This window comes from Dermacentor albipictus, chromosome 2 (genome assembly GCF_038994185.2).
Source record: "Dermacentor albipictus isolate Rhodes 1998 colony chromosome 2, USDA_Dalb.pri_finalv2, whole genome shotgun sequence".
In the NCBI taxonomy this organism is placed as follows: Eukaryota; Metazoa; Arthropoda; class Arachnida; order Ixodida; family Ixodidae; genus Dermacentor; species Dermacentor albipictus.
The window spans coordinates 143628651-143651403 of NC_091822.1; the positions used below are offsets into that span (position 1 = coordinate 143628651).

At 48.1% G+C, this 22753-nt stretch overlaps 1 protein-coding gene across 3 annotated transcripts in view; it reads left to right on the forward strand.

Annotated features, from left to right (window-relative positions):
- LOC135904635 (uncharacterized) overlaps positions 1-22753 on the forward strand; it is a 54139-nt gene that overhangs the window by 26392 nt on the left and 4994 nt on the right. For all 3 annotated transcript variants that reach the window (XR_010565173.1, XM_065435498.1, XM_070534044.1), the window contains 4 exons: positions 2163-2257; positions 8927-9021; positions 13331-13434; positions 17227-17321. The gene's annotated coding sequence lies outside the window, so the exon portion shown is untranslated. The remainder of the gene's footprint in view (positions 1-2162; positions 2258-8926; positions 9022-13330; positions 13435-17226; positions 17322-22753) is intronic.

Below are 22753 nucleotides of genomic sequence, written 5' to 3' on the forward strand. Positions count from 1 at the left end.
GTGACTCCAGATGGCACGTCCGTTGTCTGCGACACTTCTAACGACATACCTAGACCATACATTCCGGCATCCCTTCGCAGACGTCTATTCGAAACCGTGCACAACCTGTCGCACCCTGGCATACGCGCGACACAGAAGCTTCTTTCCAGTCGTTTCGTTTGGCCTCGGCTAAACGCGCAAGTTCGCGATTGGGTTCGCTGCTGTTTGCCGTGTCAATGTTCGAAGACCCAGCGTCACCCCATTCCGCCTGCCAAGTCTTTTCTTCCACCCCGATCGTGGCTCTCCAAGAAAATGCACAGTTCAACACACTGGATGAGCTGGTGCAGCAGCGGCGTGATGCTCGCAGGCTTCAAGGCCAGCCTTTCACACGCAACGTGTGCTCTCAGGGCTTACGCTTTCTCGAACTCGCTTCTACCACCACCATCGCCAGTTCTTCGTCCCTGGAGTTTTGTACAGCTGAGTGATAACAAGCCAACTAATATACATCGCCCGACATCAACTCACGCGGCCGCGCCGCTTCGTCACCGAATTATAGCTCACGATGCCCACCTGCACTTGGCTCCATCGTCCTTTACGTTGATGCAAGCATTCAGGACTGTGAAACAACCACTGCAATTTATTGCCCATGCGCTCCTGCCCTTAATAAGACCACCCGGTTTCAAATCCAAGAACCTCCATCCTCCTTTTGTGCTGAGCTCCTTGCTGTCCGAGAAGCGTTGTGCTCTGTGGCCGCCTTTCCCATGGTCCCCACGGCCGCATCGTCATCCGCACTTATGCCCTCCAGGCGACGCGTCTTCTGCGACGCGACAGTCGCAGCCCTGACATATGCCAAGAGATCCATCTTCTGGCGGCACGCATCCCGCAGCCAATATCTGTCGAGTGGATCCCACGCGACCTTATAAGCTTCCAAGGCCGTGCGGATTCTGCGACCCGTCCAGCGGCCTCTCCGTCGTCACTGCCTCAACTCTTTCACCTAGATGATGCCACCCTCCTTTTAACAAGAAAGGAGCACCTCCGGCGCCGCACACGTGCTCTCACACCTCCGTGTGCGATAAACCTCCCCCGTGGTCTTACCCGTGCAGAGGAGGTGGCGTTCGGAGGATCCGGGTCGGCGTTGCCCTCACTCCTGCCGTGACTATAGGAAGTGGCCGTACTTTCGCCCGTTATATCCTCGTCCTGAGTGTCCACTCTGCAAGTCGCGAAATGCTGAAGCCGACATCCACCACCTGCTGTGGGTGTGCCCTGCACTGAAACCGACGAGGCTCCGACACCTCGCAGCAGCGGCACTCTCGCTGCATAATCCGAGCGATTGCACTGCTTGGACACAGGGACCGCATTATAGATCCCTCTTCGTCTTCATTAGGTCAGCAAACCTTTTTTCATTCTTTTAATCATCCTTATTCAAAACCATCCCATACCCCTGTATGCCCTGAGGCATTTACCTTCGCATTAAAAAAAAAATTTGGCCACACTGCTTATTCGGGTGCCGTAGGCCTCAGCTCTCGCTAACTTCAATTAGTCTGAAAGCACAACATGCTTTCAATAACGCGAAACGAAACCAACACCACATGCACGCTGTGCCTACCACGCCTCGCTATGAATGACGGTTAGCACGTATTCAAAAAACGCGCCAGTGCTCGCTCACTTCCGAGCGCTCGTAGCTAAGCGTGCTTCGTATTGAGCTTCGTGTTGAGCACTACACAATGCGTAATCTGATTTTGCCTACTGTCCCCGTGAGGCAAAGCCGGTCCGCACCACACGGCACGGCCAGGCTGGAGCACAGGAGCCCGAACTCCAGCCCTACTGTGAACTTTCAGCTGTGCGTAGCCACACACAACTGCCTCTTCTGCATAGCGTAAATACATCGATTTGCCGTACGTCCCACTTGGCGTACTCAGTAGGCGGAGTTCGGTCACTCTATCGCTACCGGCGTTCCTCTATACTCCTACGCAAGAGATAACTGAGGGCGAACGTAACTATTTCAGCAATATATTCTGGGTAGGTACCGTACTCACTCAAAGTTACACTTTAGGCTTCAAGAAATGTGGTTCAGGGACCCTTTAATTTTTAGTAGTGAACACGAGCTATTTACAAGCGCCAAACTGCTCACTCCTATTTTCGTGCCTTGTAGGAATAATTACCTTGCCTACTATTTTATGCAGATCCCATACACAAAGTGCAAGAAGTGGCAGTCCGGGTGTTCAGAAATTTTGAGCCTGCATTGCATGGCCGCTCGTGAAAAGTTCGGTACATTTCGGTAAGCAAGTTTTTGAAGACGCCGTCATGTTAGCGGCGCCAATTTCGCTCATACTTCTCTCATACAATTTCAGTATGTGTGTGTATGCTCTACCTGTGGCCTCCTTTTCAGAAATTAACAATTGCTTGCTAGGGAGCACAGTGGAAAGCGACTTGCAACTTTAGGGTCTGGTTATACATCTGAAAATGTCGAAATTGCTTCTATCTCTCCAATAAACATGATTGTTTCTAATAGCAGTGATACTTTGAGGGATTGCATTACAGTCGATGCTATTTAACTGCGAACTATCTCGCTGAACATTCTTAGAGCCGTAGACATAGCAGTTTTCTTTGGGAGCTATTTCTGTGCTAGCAGCAGTTCTCACCGAATAAAAGTATCCATTCAGATTGTTGTCCATCTGTACGTCTATTGCGATTCGGCTTTACACGTGACGCAACTATCACACAACGCAAACGCAAAGTGGCTTCCTAAGCTCGCAGACCACGTGATGTGTCTATGCAGGCAAAACAAAGGGTACTTCAGCACACACACACACCTCCAGAGATTGATTGCGGCTATTATTGTAGTTACAGTGCGACACGTAATATATACATATTTTAAGTGCTCGTAGAATTGGCTGATCAACAAACCCCAGCTTTCGGGTTTTTCTTCACTCTAAGAACAGTTTACACCCTTTGGCTTGCCCCTTCTGCCACACAAAAATAATCGTCATCTGCCTTCATGCGTTTCCTTTCTTTATCGCTGCAAGCCCGGAACTTTCCAGTTACGAACGGCACGCGCGTTATCAGAAGAGGCACTCCAAAGGGTGTAAACTGTTCTATGCTGATAACGCGCGTGCCATTCGTTACTGGAAAGTTCCGGGCTCGCAGCGATAAAGAAAGGAAACGCATCAAGGCAGATGACGATTATTTTTGTGTGGCAGAAGGGGCAAGCCAAAGGGTGTAAACTTTTCTTAGAGTGTTCTGCCAGAACGCAGGGACATATAGATAGGATGCGTAATAAAACATGCGTTTATCAAGGCGATTGCATGAAATAAGCGAACGTTATGCTCTTTTGTACCGTGTAACTGCGCTCGTGTCCGTGTTGTGTTCCTTTTCTTAACAGATATTGTCGTCGTTGGTCGCGGCTATCCCGTGCCTACACTTCATAGTGCATGCAATACGCGAGAGTAATACGCGCTGCTGTCTGCGGTGTTATTCGCGAACGCTCGTCTCGCCATTGCATAGAGTGGTACGCAACACCGGGCGCGCCATCTCCTCCGCCGATCTCAAAGTAGCTGAACGTGTAGGAAGGGCGCGCACACGGCCGAGCACATACGACGACCGTTGATAATTCTGATCAAAAAAAGATGTCAGTTTTCTGCCAGATCACCGATGACAATGCAATCTAACTATTGCGGGAAAAAATGTTGCCTACACGAAAAAATAAAATGCGGAAGCACCCTATCTGTCACACACGGTTCTTGTGGATTCTGCCACAGAAATTCACCTCGGGGTTAGCTTTCAACGAAAACTTAGTCTGTGGCTGTAAGGTTACTCAGCTGGAGAGTTGGTGGTTGAATAGCATCGATTGTAACATATTACCACAGAATATCACAGCTATTCTCCTGACAAAAATTAACAAAACCTGCAAGAAGGGAGCATCACGCAGTATTGACGGAAGTTCAAAATTGTTTTTTCATCTGTGCTGAAAAAGAGAATGTTTCTCAAATTTTCCAGCCTCTAAACTCGGCCTCAGAACACTCGTTGATGTATGAACTAAGTATTTTTGCTTTTGCTGGGTGAACAAATCCCCAGTAAGCGCTTACACTCTAAGAAACGTTTACACCCTTTGGCGTCCCCTTCTGCCACACAACGATAATCGTCATCTGCCTTGATGCGTTTGCTTTCTTTAACGCTGCGAGGCCGGTACTTTCCAGCAACGAACTGCATGCGCGTTATCAGCATGATAGCATTCCCGACAGGAAGGTAGCGCGCGCGGCGTTTTCAAGAAAGGTAACGCATCAAGGCAGATGACGATTATTGTTGCGTAGCAGAAGGGGCACTCCAAAGGGTGTAAACTTTTCTTAAGGTGTATGATATGGCATGTTAACGAATCAAGACAATTCTAGAAAAAGAGCAATCTTGGATTCTGCCTTAGAAATTTCCCCAAATCAAGAAATTTGACGTACACTGTCAGGATTGGGGGCTCAATCCCATCGCTCGTGATCCGTTGTCAAGATTGGAGTCCCTGCAGCATGAATTCGAAGGTAGCTGGCCCATGCCGTCGTCCAACTTATCCACGCTGAGGACGTGGATGAAGGGAAGGACTGCTTCTCATCGAGAACAAGGAATACGGGTTTATTTACAGTATTTACATGCAGTTCATCAGTCTAGCATGACTGCGAGAGAAAGTACGTCAGTCTAACACGACTGCTTGAGAGAGTGTCTCAGTCCAGCATGACTGCTTAAGAAAAGTGTGTCGAGAGTCCGCACAACCGCAGTTTTTAAACTATCAGTCGCCCCGCGATACAAGGTGACGCGAACGTCCGTATAGTCATCTCAAACTAGCCGCCTCTCCGCATGATGGTTTACACACACACATGCACACACACACGTGTTCACGGTCCGAAACCGACACCACACAAATTTCGTAGAACTCGGAGCCGTTCCGGGTAGCGCGTTGTCTTGCGTCTTGGTCGGTGCGTGGGAAGGAGCCTCCGTGGGCGTTTCCGCGGCAACTCCCCCGCCCGTAGGAGATCAGGTCCGCGTTGTCGTGTTGCGCACAAAGCCTTCTTCGTCGAACTCCTTCAGTCACAACGCATCCTAGTGACGGAGAGTGGAGGATGCGCGTATTGTGACCGACACAAAGTCGACTTAGCCACGCCGTGGCTAGAGGTTGGAGGCGGCATTCCAAGATGAGGTTGCCACCGCTGGTGTAACTGGCTGGCAAACTTGCACTGCAGCTGGCCGTTCTTAACAACACTAACAGCAGATGCGGGACCGGGCAGGCACCGCTGTTCATGGAAAATCTCTGATGCCAACTTGGGCAACTGGGTATGTGCCACTTGCACTGCTCTACAAGGACGAAAAGAGTGCCTACGTCAAGTAAACCCACGTCAGGGTTTACGTCAGGGTTATGAGGGAATCTCTGTAAGTGTAGAAGATGGCAAGTAAAAAGAATCCCTACTGAGACAGGACTACAAGAGCTGAACTGACTTATGACGTGTTCTGCGTGCTACTCCTTCTCGTCCTAAGTCTTGTTCATGCTACTCATGTATTTTGTAATGGGATAGTAATCTCTTATTTTGAAATTATGCTCACTTTAGTCGGTGCAGAGTGACGGCGAAGCCGCAGGACAAGGTCTATCAATTGTTGGAGGCGCTGGTTTCCTTTTCGATCTGGAACTCCGTTCCCGGATTCGCAGTACTCGGCATCGCAGTGCCGGAGGCAAGAACTGCGCTCATGTCGACAACTTCATGGCCTTGATTTCTACCTTCGAACGAAATAACCATGAATATCGAGGCTGTTTCCAGGCAAACACTCGTTGATACTGGAGCCGCTGTTTCTGTTCTTAGTGGAGAACTGTCCCGCAAGTTAACAAAGAACGCGATTCCGCTTTCCGACGTCTCCCTGCGTACTGCAAGCGCGTACCACATTGAACCTGCAGTGGCATGCTCAGCTCGCCTTTGTCATTGAGGACATTTTGTACCTAGTCGAATTGGCCTCCGCGAAGGGCTTCTGTACCGCCTCAACTACTTAAGTGATGGCCGTGAATGGTTGCTATTGATTCCTCGCCACATACGCTCCGACGTCTGTGCCTCTGTGCTTCGATACTACTGGCGAGGAATGCAGCGCTTCGCTCGACAGCACGTCCACTCGTGCTCCAAGTGCCAATGCCGTAGGAGCCCACCTCACCAGAAAGTAGGGGCGCTCCAACGATTGACTTGTCCCTCCTGACCTTTCGACCGTATCGGCATTGATTTGTACGGACCTCTACACAGCCCAGATGGTAACCGCTGGGTTATCGTCACTGTGGACCACTTCACGCGCTACGCCGAAACTTCAGTGCTGCCGGCGGCCACAGCACGTGAGCTCGGCTTGTTCATCCTTAGCAACCTTGTCCTTCGACGTGGTGCGCCTCGCAAGCTACTGATTGACCGTGGTCGTTCATTTCTATCCGAAGCTGTAGAAACCCTCCTTAGCTAATGCAACATTGTCCGTAGAACTACAAGTGCCTATCTTCCGCAAACCAATGGTATGACTGAACGCTTTAATCGTACTCTCGGCGACATGCTCGCCATGTACATCTCCCATGACCATACCAACTGGGACCACATGCCCCCCCCCCCCCCCCCCCCTTGTTGCAGTATGCTTACAAAGGCACCACTCAGTCTACCACGGGCTTCTCTCACTTGTTTGTTCTTTATGGTTGCGAACCTTCCTCGTTTGTGGACACAATTCTTTGCTATCGCCCCAACGCTTCCGATTCTACAACTCTATCCGAAGCCGCAATGTCGTCAGATTACTCGCTCACTTACATTTTCCGTTCCTTTTTGTGAGATTTTCCATGCTAAAGGCACGTTATGATTAAGAGGCATGCCGTAGTGTTAGACTTCGTATCAATCCTGAATACCTGGGGTTCTTTAACGTGTACCCAAGGAATGGTACACGGGCGATTTGAGATTTCGCCCCTATTTAAATGCGGCTTGTGTGACTTGATCCCACGCCTTCGCGATCAGTTGCGCAACTCCATTTTCGCTACTCCACCTTGGCGGGTACCCCATTCAATCATGGTTTTCTTCTTTTTAAATTGCCCTGATTGTGGGGTGTTAATGAAACCAGGGTTCCGAAATTCCCCATTCCTCCCTTGGTACTCTCTGTCGCGTGCCTATAGACGGCGGAAGCAGGTTATAGGCACGTATAGGTAGCCGTATAGGCAACCGGGTACCACCAGACTGCTGGTAGCCGGGTATCCAACTACAAAGAATTCGCCATCAAAGCCATGTTTTCTTAACGTCTCTGATAAGGTCGAAAGGTACAAGGAAAGGGTACTCAGTGACGAGGAAGAGGGATGCCACGGGAATCCTCTTTTCCCACTTCGTATGCAAGGGGGATGCGTTGGTTCTCTGTTGCAGGCCCCCATGGGCGCACGGCGACACTGTCCGAATTGCGGAGTAGAACCCGCTGAAGTGGTCCGTGTTTACGAAGCGCTGTTTTTTCCGCCGCCTTTGCCTTGCAAACTTCCATTCACACAAATGCCGAATAGTTATGAGAAATGTTTATATAGCAAAGCTCATTAACCGCCAATATTCCCAGATAAAATGTTAAATTTCGTCATGTCGTGAAAGTAGTCACTTTGAAATTCGTAACTTGCGGGGGGAGGTAGGATAAAGAAAATAACTTGATGGCACCATCAATCGTTAATTTCGTTCGTGTATTCTGAAGTGGATCAAGTAAAGCGGGTCTATTTCTTATTTAGCGAAAACTCAACACAAGTTAAATTCGAATGTTTTTCTTTTCATTGACACATTTTGTACTGGGAAAAGACGAAAGTATCGGCCTGCAGAAGCAATCTTCATTGACAACTCAAACTTGTACACAATATGCGAACATAGATTCTACAAGATCGAAACAAATGCGAAAATAAATATCGTCACGAGCTGGTCATAGGGCAATTGACGCTGTCACGTCTGTTATGATGGTGCACATTTATTGTGCCTCATAGAAAGTTCAGTTCAATACACGCATTTCAGCGGCAGTATTAGAAGTAAAAAGTGGCAGAATTTTAAACTGCATACGTTAAGCTGCATGAAAGGAAGCTGCCTATAATAGCTCTTATCATTTGAACTACTTGCTTTGGCTGTGCATGTCAACAAAGAGTGAACAAAATCGACGTACACGCATTCAATCCCTTCGTTACACCTATTTCACCGACAGCAGACGGGCTGTCGTCATGACGAATGAGTCAAGTGACACTGGTCCTATGAGAGTCCACGCAGGCTTTCACAGAACGGTTTTACTCTTGCAAAATGAATACCTGCACAGAAATTAGCGATATATACTTGTGCTTACCTGGTCTCATTCAGAAACCTGCAAAACTTCGCAGAAGTGACAATGGTGGTGCTAGAACACCTTAGAGCCGCATAAGACATGTGACATCCCGATTTACCTATCCTCGTCTAATGATTAGTTGACCTGGTTTCCTGCGTCTTCCGTTCCTTGCACGCCTGATCACGCCTATCCTGCTCATATTCCCATCGTCAAAAGTGGCACGATAACCGAAGCAGATGACGAAGCGCGGTCCGACTTTTGATATTGTTGAGCGAGTGGCAACGGTGAGTGGATGCGAGCCCGCACTTCGTCCGATTTGAAATTTACAAAAAGAGAAATACAAATAACTAAACAGAAGGAAGAGCTGCTTACCGTTCATTGAAATTTTATTGTTTCTAAGAACTTGTGAATGACAAGAAATGTGCACATTCACATCTTCTGCGAGATCTTGGGATGCCTGACAACCGCTAGAAGCGCGCATGTTCCTTGAAACACAGACTAGCAGTCGCCCTCCTTGGCGTATTTATGAGATACGTGTTATTATAGCAGTGAACGCGTGCCATTTATCAGCTATAGAATGCTCACCCTTATTTTTGTGCCTTTTACGATTAGTAAACTTGCCTACTTTTTAATGCAGCTTCCATATACGCGGTGTCGCAATTGGGCAGCCGGCTGCCCTGCAGTTTCCAGGCTTGACCTGATGGCCACACATGAAGCCATATGTGGCTTCAGGTAAGCAAGTATTTGACTACGTTGCACCTTACCTATAATAGATATGTTTCTTTCTGTGACCTCATTGCTCTGCAATTCTGGCTGTTGTATCCTGAAAGAAAAAAGGAAGTGAGTTGCAGTTAGGCTGTGTATTACTGTCTGACAATCAGATGTGTGCTTTAAACAAGTAAAACAGGCAAGATTGAAATTATAAGCTAAATATTTCACGACTTCTCATCCTGTACAGCCTGAGTAGGAAAACGTAAGGGCGGAGTGCATGATTATACATTATTTAACACGCATTAAGTCATCGCGACATTGGTGATAACGTAGTGTTTGTACGCTTCCTGTATCGCAGTTGGCAGCGAAGTTGCTGAAACGTCCACGTAACGGAAAGATGAAAACGCGGTGGGTTTCGCCAGCATGGTGGCTTATGTGCTTCTGTTGCTGATTCAGCCACGACACAGCATAATCATCAACCACAGCAGAAATAGCTAAATTGCTGCTACAATACACCACCAAACATTTACATCGCTTTGACCATACCACCCCGGCGTCGCAAATGAACTGTTATCGATGGCGACAGCATGTGACATTCTTTGAATCCACCCGCTTCGCCTTGACCACTGCCGAACTAAAGCCCCGCTTTTCGTCAAACCATGTACACGCCTCTAGCTTGCGAAGGTTGAATAACACCAAGACAGTCATCACCTCTCGGTGACAAGTGCGCGGGCCTTTGTGTGTGCAACTTCATCTGCGGGACTTAGATGGAGAAATGTGCTTTATGGCCGAGGTCGAAAAAGAACCTGAAGAGACAATTTTGCTACCCCCCCCCCCCAGCTTAATGTTGTTCGGCTGTTAGGGGTGGTGTAGTTTTATTTTTCGTGAGTATTACTGTTCCTAAAACGGACCTTTCCTCCAAACGCGATAAAGATTTAAAAATAATATCATATAGGGTGAATTAGGTGGTCAATATATTTTGCAAAAAATATCTTTCAGCACTTGCCGCTCCCAAACACAATACTTTGCTTCGTGGAGACCAGCGCAAGATAATGTTGAAAGCTATTAGAGTAGTACTTTTATAGTTAAATAGATGTTCATTGCATGGTGGCTATGACGTTAAAAATTTTGAGGTGTGCTAAGCATGACAAAAGCATCAACACTGATATCCTGGCTCTTGGTACCGTGGAATGCAGCAATTAGGAATGCCGTAAGGCCACCGCAAAACCTTACCTAAGTTTAGAACTTATTGCCGTGCTACGAAGCAAAAGCACTGAATATTAGGAGTGGAGTAATTATCGCTAATCGATATGGTTTCACACATCAAGCCAAAATCACCCGTAAAGCAGATCAGCTGAAATTTATAATTAATTTGATTTAGCTTCGATGCAACGTCCTAATAGTTTCCTCTAATGTGGAGGAGCCGTCTGTAACAGGCAGAGACGAAAGCGAGCGAATAGGGACGCGAACCAGGCTGCATTTTTTTTTTATGCAGCAAGGATCATTACATTCTTCTTCACAGAAAGCTGACACTTGCAACGAGTTGCGCGCTTCTCGGTCTTCGCCCTCTGCGCTTTCTCATGTCAACACGCTCTCACTCAGCAGGGGCTGTATTTTGCAACCTTTTAGTGTTTTAGAGGCAACGTTCCAGCACCATGCTACTCTGAGTTTCGGCTCTCTTTCTCTTGCTTTAACAGATATTGTGACGCTACGTGCTGGCATGTTCCAGATTAAGACGTACTATTTATATCGCGGAGTGCATTGACCTGATTATCTCGTTAGAAAGGAAATCGGTGGCCTTGCAGAAGCAGTGCGCGGTGAGGGCCGATTTACGCTCAAGCCACACGCGTGTGGTCAAGCGATTGCTGATTTTGCAGACTGGTACACGCACTTCAGTGTACACTGTATGTGCCGGCCCAGTGTACAGGCGCCCAAATCTTTAACTGGCGTGCGGGAGCGGCGACTTTTCCGTGCGTCAGCGCCGTATGGCGGGGCGAGGTTGGAAACAGTCTGAGGCTAAGCGCATGCGGACAAAGCGCGCTCAGCTGGGCCCATCGTCTGCTAGGCTGTTTCCAGCCTCGACCCGTCATACGGCGCTGACGCACGGAAAAGTCGCCGCTCCCGCACGCCAGTTAAAGATTTGGGCGCCTGTACAACTATATTTGTGCACCAGTGCGCGAAATGTGCAGTTTTCCGCATGACCGGACGCGTGCGGCCAGGGTCTGGTGCAGCTCGAGCGCAAATCGCCCTCTAATTGTCCGCCCTAAAGCTGAGATAAGTCTGTGCACCAGGTGCGCGGCCTGCATAGTACTCCACTATGGCCAGACCGGTCCACTGGTGTAGCGCGAGCTAATTTTTTCGGACTGCGGTGGCTTCACCGTAGGCTCACTTAGTCACGTAGAACCCATAAAAAATTATCTTTAATAGCAGTTTACTAACACATTCCTTTAAACATTTTAGTAGCAATCCGTCAATAATTGGCCGTCGACTTGGATTGGAATGCTGCTTTAAAGAAAGGGCTTGATTCGTGAGTGCGTCATATATCGACATAATTGTGCCTAAGAAAAATTCATCGAAAGTTCTCAAGTCACTTCCTACTCTAAATATTTTTCGGCGAACAATACAAGCTGTGACGTACTACATGCTCAGAACGCCAACAGAAAAAAAAATATTTTGGTGTATACTAATAAAACATCCTTTACACAAAACTAACAATCCTTTTGACGGAGTAATAATTTGGGTATTTAGGCAGGAGTTAGAAGAAAGTATGTTGATGGTTAAAATATTCTTTATACAGAATTAAATTGGAACCCTAGTAACGGTGTACAATGTTTCCATACAAAAGTAAGAATGACAATTTTTAACAGTGTATTAAAAATGTTCTTTATATAAGAGTAAGGAGGAATACTTAAAACAATGTATTTAAAATATCCTTCATATAAAACCCAGAAGAAGTCTCTAAATGGTGCAGTTAAGTTATCCTTCATACAAAAGTAAGAAAGAAGTGTTTTGACAGTATATGAACAAATGTTACCAGAATGTAAATTTAAATATATTGACCGTAAAGTAAAGATACACTGTGTAGAAGTTCTAAATATTAATATAATAGAGATTTTTTGCCAGGGATAGCTGATTTCGGCTGTAAGACACATTCAGGCACTTTGTCAGGAATCTTTTGTAAAGGCAGTATTTTTTGCGCAGGTATTTTGCTTCGTATGCCGATTCTTCATAGCATTCTCCCCTATTTTCGCTAGATTTAAAACTTGGCGGAATGTGTTATTGCTATTCAGCGAGAGCAATTTTGCGCTGCTGTTAAAGCTTACCCATAAAACACGGGAGCATATGAATACGTTATTTATTGCAAAGGAAGAAATTAAACGACGGACATTAATGGTAGCCTGCAATTACACATAACGTGTCCCCTTTTCACCAAGTACGAACGTAGTTTTCTGGAGTTCATCGAGAATACGATGGCAACACACTACCCACCTCGTACTGCGCTAATGACAGAAGAGGAAAATTAGGGTTGAATTCTTATTTGCAATGCTTCCAATTAGCGCACCGTCAACGCTTGGCATACATCAAACTTGCTATACCGGCCAATATTATTGATTTTCTACTCAATGCCAGTTTTTCTAGGACTCCTTGCATCCTTGCAGATAATGGCGGAATGGCATTGTGCATCGCTTCAATAAATATTCTTTACAAAGGGTATAATTATTGAACGCAAACGAAGCATTGATCGCACGTCATTTTTAACGTGCTTCGATACTTTAATACAATAAAGGCTACGTGATTTGCCTAGGTCTCAAAGGCGACAGGAAAACTAGACTACCGGCTTCGTAGAACATATCAAAATAGGGAATAAACAAGGATCACAAATATTCGATAAATATTTTTCAAACAAAATAGCCTACACCAGTTGAAACGTTCCATAAACGTCAATGATGGCGTGGCGTTAATTTCTTTCTAATTATGAAATTACAGCAGTTCATCGCCGACCCCCCCCCCCCCCCCCCCATGGCATAGAAACTTTATGTGTTTCGTATACAGACTCTAAAGCGGCTGGTAACAAAGGTTTAGCAATATTTCATCAATTCCAAATAACCGAAGTAGTCAAATGCTGGCCGCCTATCACCCCTAAAATATTTTCTGCTTTCTCAAGATATAAACTTGAGGGTTATTTGTATTTCTCAGAAAATCGCGAAGGAGACATGGAAGGTGTTCGTGAGCTTCTAAACTCATAAACAGCTTCGCTGTGAAACAAGCGGGATTCCTGGTGCAACCTCAAAGATAATGAGTGGTGCAATGGTTTTTTTTTTGGATGCAGACAGGTCCGTTGTTGCTACAATTCCTGTGGTTGGATCCGCAACCTCAACCAGCTGGCTGCCCACCTGACGCAGCAGCACGGCGTCAACGTGATTGCACTGCAGGGTAAGTCAGTACAACAAGAAAGAGAACACGAACTGTATTCCAATGTAACAATTGGGAGTGATAACTTGCGCTGCATGTCACCGTAACATCAGCATGGAAACTGGCCTTTGAAATGCGGAGCTAGCTGTGCAGGAGTACTGCTCTAAGGTGCCAGGTGGACTAGGGAACCGCAATGCATCGATTTCGACCCTTTAAAATACAGTAGTCATTGATGGACTTCAGTGCTAACGTCAAAAAACAATTAATCATAATCACATGGATTCAGGAAACATGTTAACGTGCAAAACGAATGTGAGTGAATGTTCTGACTTTTCATGTTCAGCCATTAGGAAATATGAAGGGGCCATCAGGAGCACACTGACGCTTTCCCGTTAAGGCGCATGTTTTACACAGCCTCATCATGGCATGAACCTCCTCAGCATTATTTGTAGTTGAATACCGTCTCCCCATCTTAAATACAAAGGAAGACACGTCAGCCTAATGAGAATGAAAAAAGGTCTCACACTTGCGTGCCGCACACGACAAAGGATGTAGTAGCTCGTAAAATAAATCAGTTGTTTGAGAACGTCTCCCTTAGGCGCCCGTTTCTGCGTTGAGTTTCGACGTCCCTCGGCGTCGGCGTTGTCCGTCAGCGTATCCGAGCGAACGAGTGCAGCGACGATTGAGAGAGCGAACGGGGAGCGCTGCGAGGGATGAAAGACGGCGATAACGAAGAGAACGCGAGGAGAATGGCGAAGGCGGAGGGTGCAGCGGAACAATTGAGGCGGTAAGCGGAGGAGCAGGGTATGGCGACACCGAGCATGCCGCGTCGCTCTATGAACGGTAGATACGCTGGAGGAGGAGTTTATGTGCGGGGTATGGCATTCGACTTCAGCCGTCGAAGATTCGTGCCATCGAAAATCTTCCCCGACCGACCACACTCACCAAGCTTCGCCAATTTCTCGGATTTTTCACTTTCTACCGCCGATTCATTCCGGAGTGCGCACGACTTATGGCTCCGCTAGACGCTCTCCTGGTAAACAAACGCAAACAAATGCTTCAGTGGACTGAAGAGGCCACTGACGCTTTGACAAGAATGAAGTCTACTTTCGCCGACGCTACGCTGCTTAGACACCAAAAGCCAGACGCACCCACTGCCATCATGACCGACGCTTCAAACAACGCCATTGGTGCCGTTCTGCAGCAATTCATCAACAATGCATGGCATCCACTCGCTTTTTTCTCCAAGAAACTGAAGCCTGCGCAGTCCCGCTACAGCGTGTTCGGCCCTGAATTACTCGCTGTTTACCTGGCTGTCAAGCATTTTCGCCACTTCCTCGAAGGCCGTGCATTCACTGTCTTGACTGACCACACGCCCCTTGTGCACGCAACGAATCGCTCGGCATCCTGTTACTCGCCCCGCGAGATTCGACACCTTTCCTACATCTCCGAGTTTACAACAACGTTCTGCCACATCAAGGGCACCGACAACGTTCCAGCCGACGTTCTTAATCGTGTCAATGTCATTTCCACGGTGACATCGGAACCTTTCATCATCGACGCCGACTTAGTCGCCAGTCAACAGCGTGACGACACTGAACTTCGTACACTCCGGAATTCGTCAACGTCCGTGAAATTGGAAGACGTCGTTGTGACTCCAGATGGCACGTCCGTTGTCTGCGACACTTCTAACGACATACCTAGACCATACATTCCGGCATCCCTTCGCAGACGTCTATTCGAAACCGTGCACAACCTGTCGCACCCTGGCATACGCGCGACACAGAAGCTTCTTTCCAGTCGTTTCGTTTGGCCTCGGCTAAACGCGCAAGTTCGCGATTGGGTTCGCTGCTGTTTGCCGTGTCAATGTTCGAAGACCCAGCGTCACCCCATTCCGCCTGCCAAGTCTTTTCTTCCACCCCGATCGTGGCTCTCCAAGAAAATGCACAGTTCAACACACTGGATGAGCTGGTGCAGCAGCGGCGTGATGCTCGCAGGCTTCAAGGCCAGCCTTTCACACGCAACGTGTGCTCTCAGGGCTTACGCTTTCTCGAACTCGCTTCTACCACCACCATCGCCAGTTCTTCGTCCCTGGAGTTTTGTACAGCTGAGTGATAACAAGCCAACTAATATACATCGCCCGACATCAACTCACGCGGCCGCGCCGCTTCGTCACCGAATTATAGCTCACGATGCCCACCTGCACTTGGCTCCATCGTCCTTTACGTTGATGCAAGCATTCAGGACTGTGAAACAACCACTGCAATTTATTGCCCATGCGCTCCTGCCCTTAATAAGACCACCCGGTTTCAAATCCAAGAACCTCCATCCTCCTTTTGTGCTGAGCTCCTTGCTGTCCGAGAAGCGTTGTGCTCTGTGGCCGCCTTTCCCATGGTCCCCACGGCCGCATCGTCATCCGCACTTATGCCCTCCAGGCGACGCGTCTTCTGCGACGCGACAGTCGCAGCCCTGACATATGCCAAGAGATCCATCTTCTGGCGGCACGCATCCCGCAGCCAATATCTGTCGAGTGGATCCCACGCGACCTTATAAGCTTCCAAGGCCGTGCGGATTCTGCGACCCGTCCAGCGGCCTCTCCGTCGTCACTGCCTCAACTCTTTCACCTAGATGATGCCACCCTCCTTTTAACAAGAAAGGAGCACCTCCGGCGCCGCACACGTGCTCTCACACCTCCGTGTGCGATAAACCTCCCCCGTGGTCTTACCCGTGCAGAGGAGGTGGCGTTCGGAGGATCCGGGTCGGCGTTGCCCTCACTCCTGCCGTGACTATAGGAAGTGGCCGTACTTTCGCCCGTTATATCCTCGTCCTGAGTGTCCACTCTGCAAGTCGCGAAATGCTGAAGCCGACATCCACCACCTGCTGTGGGTGTGCCCTGCACTGAAACCGACGAGGCTCCGACACCTCGCAGCAGCGGCACTCTCGCTGCATAATCCGAGCGATTGCACTGCTTGGACACAGGGACCGCATTATAGATCCCTCTTCGTCTTCATTAGGTCAGCAAACCTTTTTTCATTCTTTTAATCATCCTTATTCAAAACCATCCCATACCCCTGTATGCCCTGAGGCATTTACCTTCGCATTAAAAAAAAAATTTGGCCACACTGCTTATTCGGGTGCCGTAGGCGTCAGCTCTCGCTAACTTCAATTAGTCTGAAAGCACAACATGCTTTCAATAACGCGAAACGAAACCAACACCACATGCACGCTGTGCCTACCACGCCTCGCTATGAATGACGGTTAGCACGTATTCAAAAAACGCGCCAGTGCTCGCTCACTTCCGAGCGCTCGTAGCTAAGCGTGCTTCGTATTGAGCTTCGTGTTGAGCACTACACAATGCGTAATCTGATTTTGCCTACTGTCCCCGTGAGGCAAAGCCGGTCCGCACCACACGGCACGGCCAGGCTGGAGCACAGGAGCCCGAACTCCAGCCCTACTGTGAACTTTCAGCTGTGCGTAGCCACACACAACTGCCTCTTCTGCATAGCGTAAATACATCGATTTGCCGTACGTCCCACTTGGCGTACTCAGTAGGCGGAGTTCGGTCACTCTATCGCTACCGGCGTTCCTCTATACTCCTACGCAAGAGATAACTGAGGGCGAACGTAACTATTTCAGCAATATATTCTGGGTAGGTACCGTACTCACTCAAAGTTACACTTTAGGCTTCAAGAAATGTGGTTCAGGGACCCTTTAATTTTTAGTAGTGAACACGAGCTATTTACAAGCGCCAAACTGCTCACTCCTATTTTCGTGCCTTGTAGGAATAATTACCTTGCCTACTATTTTATGCAGATCCCATACACAAAGTGCAAGAAGTGGCAGTCCGGGTGTTCAGAAATTTTGAGCCTGCATTGCATGGCCGCTCGTGAAAAGTTCGGTACATTTCGGTAAGCAAGTTTTTGAAGACGCCGTCATGTTAGCGGCGCCAATTTCGCTCATACTTCTCTCATACAATTTCAGTATGTGTGTGTATGCTCTACCTGTGGCCTCCTTTTCAGAAATTAACAATTGCTTGCTAGGGAGCACAGTGGAAAGCGACTTGCAACTTTAGGGTCTGGTTATACATCTGAAAATGTCGAAATTGCTTCTATCTCTCCAATAAACATGATTGTTTCTAATAGCAGTGATACTTTGAGGGATTGCATTACAGTCGATGCTATTTAACTGCGAACTATCTCGCTGAACATTCTTAGAGCCGTAGACATAGCAGTTTTCTTTGGGAGCTATTTCTGTGCTAGCAGCAGTTCTCACCGAATAAAAGTATCCATTCAGATTGTTGTCCATCTGTACGTCTATTGCGATTCGGCTTTACACGTGACGCAACTATCACACAACGCAAACGCAAAGTGGCTTCCTAAGCTCGCAGACCACGTGATGTGTCTATGCAGGCAAAACAAAGGGTACTTCAGCACACACACACACCTCCAGAGATTGATTGCGGCTATTATTGTAGTTACAGTGCGACACGTAATATATACATATTTTAAGTGCTCGTAGAATTGGCTGATCAACAAACCCCAGCTTTCGGGTTTTTCTTCACTCTAAGAACAGTTTACACCCTTTGGCTTGCCCCTTCTGCCACACAAAAATAATCGTCATCTGCCTTCATGCGTTTCCTTTCTTTATCGCTGCAAGCCCGGAACTTTCCAGTTACGAACGGCACGCGCGTTATCAGAAGAGGCACTCCAAAGGGTGTAAACTGTTCTATGCTGATAACGCGCGTGCCATTCGTTACTGGAAAGTTCCGGGCTCGCAGCGATAAAGAAAGGAAACGCATCAAGGCAGATGACGATTATTTTTGTGTGGCAGAAGGGGCAAGCCAAAGGGTGTAAACTTTTCTTAGAGTGTTCTGCCAGAACGCAGGGACATATAGATAGGATGCGTAATAAAACATGCGTTTATCAAGGCGATTGCATGAAATAAGCGAACGTTATGCTCTTTTGTACCGTGTAACTGCGCTCGTGTCCGTGTTGTGTTCCTTTTCTTAACAGATATTGTCGTCGTTGGTCGCGGCTATCCCGTGCCTACACTTCATAGTGCATGCAATACGCGAGAGTAATACGCGCTGCTGTCTGCGGTGTTATTCGCGAACGCTCGTCTCGCCATTGCATAGAGTGGTACGCAACACCGGGCGCGCCATCTCCTCCGCCGATCTCAAAGTAGCTGAACGTGTAGGAAGGGCGCGCACACGGCCGAGCACATACGACGACCGTTGATAATTCTGATCAAAAAAAGATGTCAGTTTTCTGCCAGATCACCGATGACAATGCAATCTAACTATTGCGGGAAAAAATGTTGCCTACACGAAAAAATAAAATGCGGAAGCACCCTATCTGTCACACACGGTTCTTGTGGATTCTGCCACAGAAATTCACCTCGGGGTTAGCTTTCAACGAAAACTTAGTCTGTGGCTGTAAGGTTACTCAGCTGGAGAGTTGGTGGTTGAATAGCATCGATTGTAACATATTACCACAGAATATCACAGCTATTCTCCTGACAAAAATTAACAAAACCTGCAAGAAGGGAGCATCACGCAGTATTGACGGAAGTTCAAAATTGTTTTTTCATCTGTGCTGAAAAAGAGAATGTTTCTCAAATTTTCCAGCCTCTAAACTCGGCCTCAGAACACTCGTTGATGTATGAACTAAGTATTTTTGCTTTTGCTGGGTGAACAAATCCCCAGTAAGCGCTTACACTCTAAGAAACGTTTACACCCTTTGGCGTCCCCTTCTGCCACACAACGATAATCGTCATCTGCCTTGATGCGTTTGCTTTCTTTAACGCTGCGAGGCCGGTACTTTCCAGCAACGAACTGCATGCGCGTTATCAGCATGATAGCATTCCCGACAGGAAGGTAGCGCGCGCGGCGTTTTCAAGAAAGGTAACGCATCAAGGCAGATGACGATTATTGTTGCGTAGCAGAAGGGGCACTCCAAAGGGTGTAAACTTTTCTTAAGGTGTATGATATGGCATGTTAACGAATCAAGACAATTCTAGAAAAAGAGCAATCTTGGATTCTGCCTTAGAAATTTCCCCAAATCAAGAAATTTGACGTACACTGTCAGGATTGGGGGCTCAATCCCATCGCTCGTGATCCGTTGTCAAGATTGGAGTCCCTGCAGCATGAATTCGAAGGTAGCTGGCCCATGCCGTCGTCCAACTTATCCACGCTGAGGACGTGGATGAAGGGAAGGACTGCTTCTCATCGAGAACAAGGAATACGGGTTTATTTACAGTATTTACATGCAGTTCATCAGTCTAGCATGACTGCGAGAGAAAGTACGTCAGTCTAACACGACTGCTTGAGAGAGTGTCTCAGTCCAGCATGACTGCTTAAGAAAAGTGTGTCGAGCGTCCGCACAACCGCAGTTTTTAAACTATCAGTCGCCCCGCGATACAAGGTGACGCGAACGTCCGTATAGTCATCTCAAACTAGCCGCCTCTCCGCATGATGGTTTACACACACACATGCACACACACACGTGTTCACGGTCCGAAACCGACACCACACAAATTTCGTAGAACTCGGAGCCGTTCCGGGTAGCGCGTTGTCTTGCGTCTTGGTCGGTGCGTGGGAAGGAGCCTCCGTGGGCGTTTCCGCGGCAACTCCCCCGCCCGTAGGAGATCAGGTCCGCGTTGTCGTGTTGCGCACAAAGCCTTCTTCGTCGAACTCCTTCAGTCACAACGCATCCTAGTGACGGAGAGTGGAGGATGCGCGTATTGTGACCGACACAAAGTCGACTTAGCCACGCCGTGGCTAGAGGTTGGAGGCGGCATTCCAAGATGAGGTTGCCACCGCTGGTGTAACTGGCTGGCAAACTTGCACTGCAGCTGGCCGTTCTTAACAACACTAACAGCAGATGCGGGACCGGGCAGGCACCGCTGTTCATGGAAAATCTCTGATGCCAACTTGGGCAACTGGGTATGTGCCACTTGCACTGCTCTACAAGGACGAAAAGAGTGCCTACGTCAAGTAAACCCACGTCAGGGTTTACGTCAGGGTTATGAGGGAATCTCTGTAAGTGTAGAAGATGGCAAGTAAAAAGAATCCCTACTGAGACAGGACTACAAGAGCTGAACTGACTTATGACGTGTTCTGCGTGCTACTCCTTCTCGTCCTAAGTCTTGTTCATGCTACTCATGTATTTTGTAATGGGATAGTAATCTCTTATTTTGAAATTATGCTCACTTTAGTCGGTGCAGAGTGACGGCGAAGCCGCAGGACAAGGTCTATCAATTGTTGGAGGCGCTGGTTTCCTTTTCGATCTGGAACTCCGTTCCCGGATTCGCAGTACTCGGCATCGCAGTGCCGGAGGCAAGAACTGCGCTCATGTCGACAACTTCATGGCCTTGATTTCTACCTTCGAACGAAATAACCATGAATATCGAGGCTGTTTCCAGGCAAACACTCGTTGATACTGGAGCCGCTGTTTCTGTTCTTAGTGGAGAACTGTCCCGCAAGTTAACAAAGAACGCGATTCCGCTTTCCGACGTCTCCCTGCGTACTGCAAGCGCGTACCACATTGAACCTGCAGTGGCATGCTCAGCTCGCCTTTGTCATTGAGGACATTTTGTACCTAGTCGAATTGGCCTCCGCGAAGGGCTTCTGTACCGCCTCAACTACTTAAGTGATGGCCGTGAATGGTTGCTATTGATTCCTCGCCACATACGCTCCGACGTCTGTGCCTCTGTGCTTCGATACTACTGGCGAGGAATGCAGCGCTTCGCTCGACAGCACGTCCACTCGTGCTCCAAGTGCCAATGCCGTAGGAGCCCACCTCACCAGAAAGTAGGGGCGCTCCAACGATTGACTTGTCCCTCCTGACCTTTCGACCGTATCGGCATTGATTTGTACGGACCTCTACACAGCCCAGATGGTAACCGCTGGGTTATCGTCACTGTGGACCACTTCACGCGCTACGCCGAAACTTCAGTGCTGCCGGCGGCCACAGCACGTGAGCTCGGCTTGTTCATCCTTAGCAACCTTGTCCTTCGACGTGGTGCGCCTCGCAAGCTACTGATTGACCGTGGTCGTTCATTTCTATCCGAAGCTGTAGAAACCCTCCTTAGCTAATGCAACATTGTCCGTAGAACTACAAGTGCCTATCTTCCGCAAACCAATGGTATGACTGAACGCTTTAATCGTACTCTCGGCGACATGCTCGCCATGTACATCTCCCATGACCACACCAACTGGGACCACATGCCCCCCCCCCCCCCCCCCTTGTTGCAGTATGCTTACAAAGGCACCACTCAGTCTACCACGGGCTTCTCTCACTTGTTTGTTCTTTATGGTTGCGAACCTTCCTCGTTTGTGGACACAATTCTTTGCTATCGCCCCAACGCTTCCGATTCTACAACTCTATCCGAAGCCGCAATGTCGTCAGATTACTCGCTCACTTACATTTTCCGTTCCTTTTTGTGAGATTTTCCATGCTAAAGGCACGTTATGATTAAGAGGCATGCCGTAGTGTTAGACTTCGTATCAATCCTGAATACCTGGGGTTCTTTAACGTGTACCCAAGGAATGGTACACGGGCGATTTGAGATTTCGCCCCTATTTAAATGCGGCTTGTGTGACTTGATCCCACGCCTTCGCGATCAGTTGCGCAACTCCATTTTCGCTACTCCACCTTGGCGGGTACCCCATTCAATCATGGTTTTCTTCTTTTTAAATTGCCCTGATTGTGGGGTGTTAATGAAACCAGGGTTCCGAAATTCCCCATTCCTCCCTTGGTACTCTCTGTCGCGTGCCTATAGACGGCGGAAGCAGGTTATAGGCACGTATAGGTAGCCGTATAGGCAACCGGGTACCACCAGACTGCTGGTAGCCGGGTATCCAACTACAAAGAATTCGCCATCAAAGCCATGTTTTCTTAACGTCTCTGATAAGGTCGAAAGGTACAAGGAAAGGGTACTCAGTGACGAGGAAGAGGGATGCCACGGGAATCCTCTTTTCCCACTTCGTATGCAAGGGGGATGCGTTGGTTCTCTGTTGCAGGCCCCCATGGGCGCACGGCGACACTGTCCGAATTGCGGAGTAGAACCCGCTGAAGTGGTCCGTGTTTACGAAGCGCTGTTTTTTCCGCCGCCTTTGCCTTGCAAACTTCCATTCACACAAATGCCGAATAGTTATGAGAAATGTTTATATAGCAAAGCTCATTAACCGCCAATATTCCCAGATAAAATGTTAAATTTCGTCATGTCGTGAAAGTAGTCACTTTGAAATTCGTAACTTGCGGGGGGAGGTAGGATAAAGAAAATAACTTGATGGCACCATCAATCGTTAATTTCGTTCGTGTATTCTGAAGTGGATCAA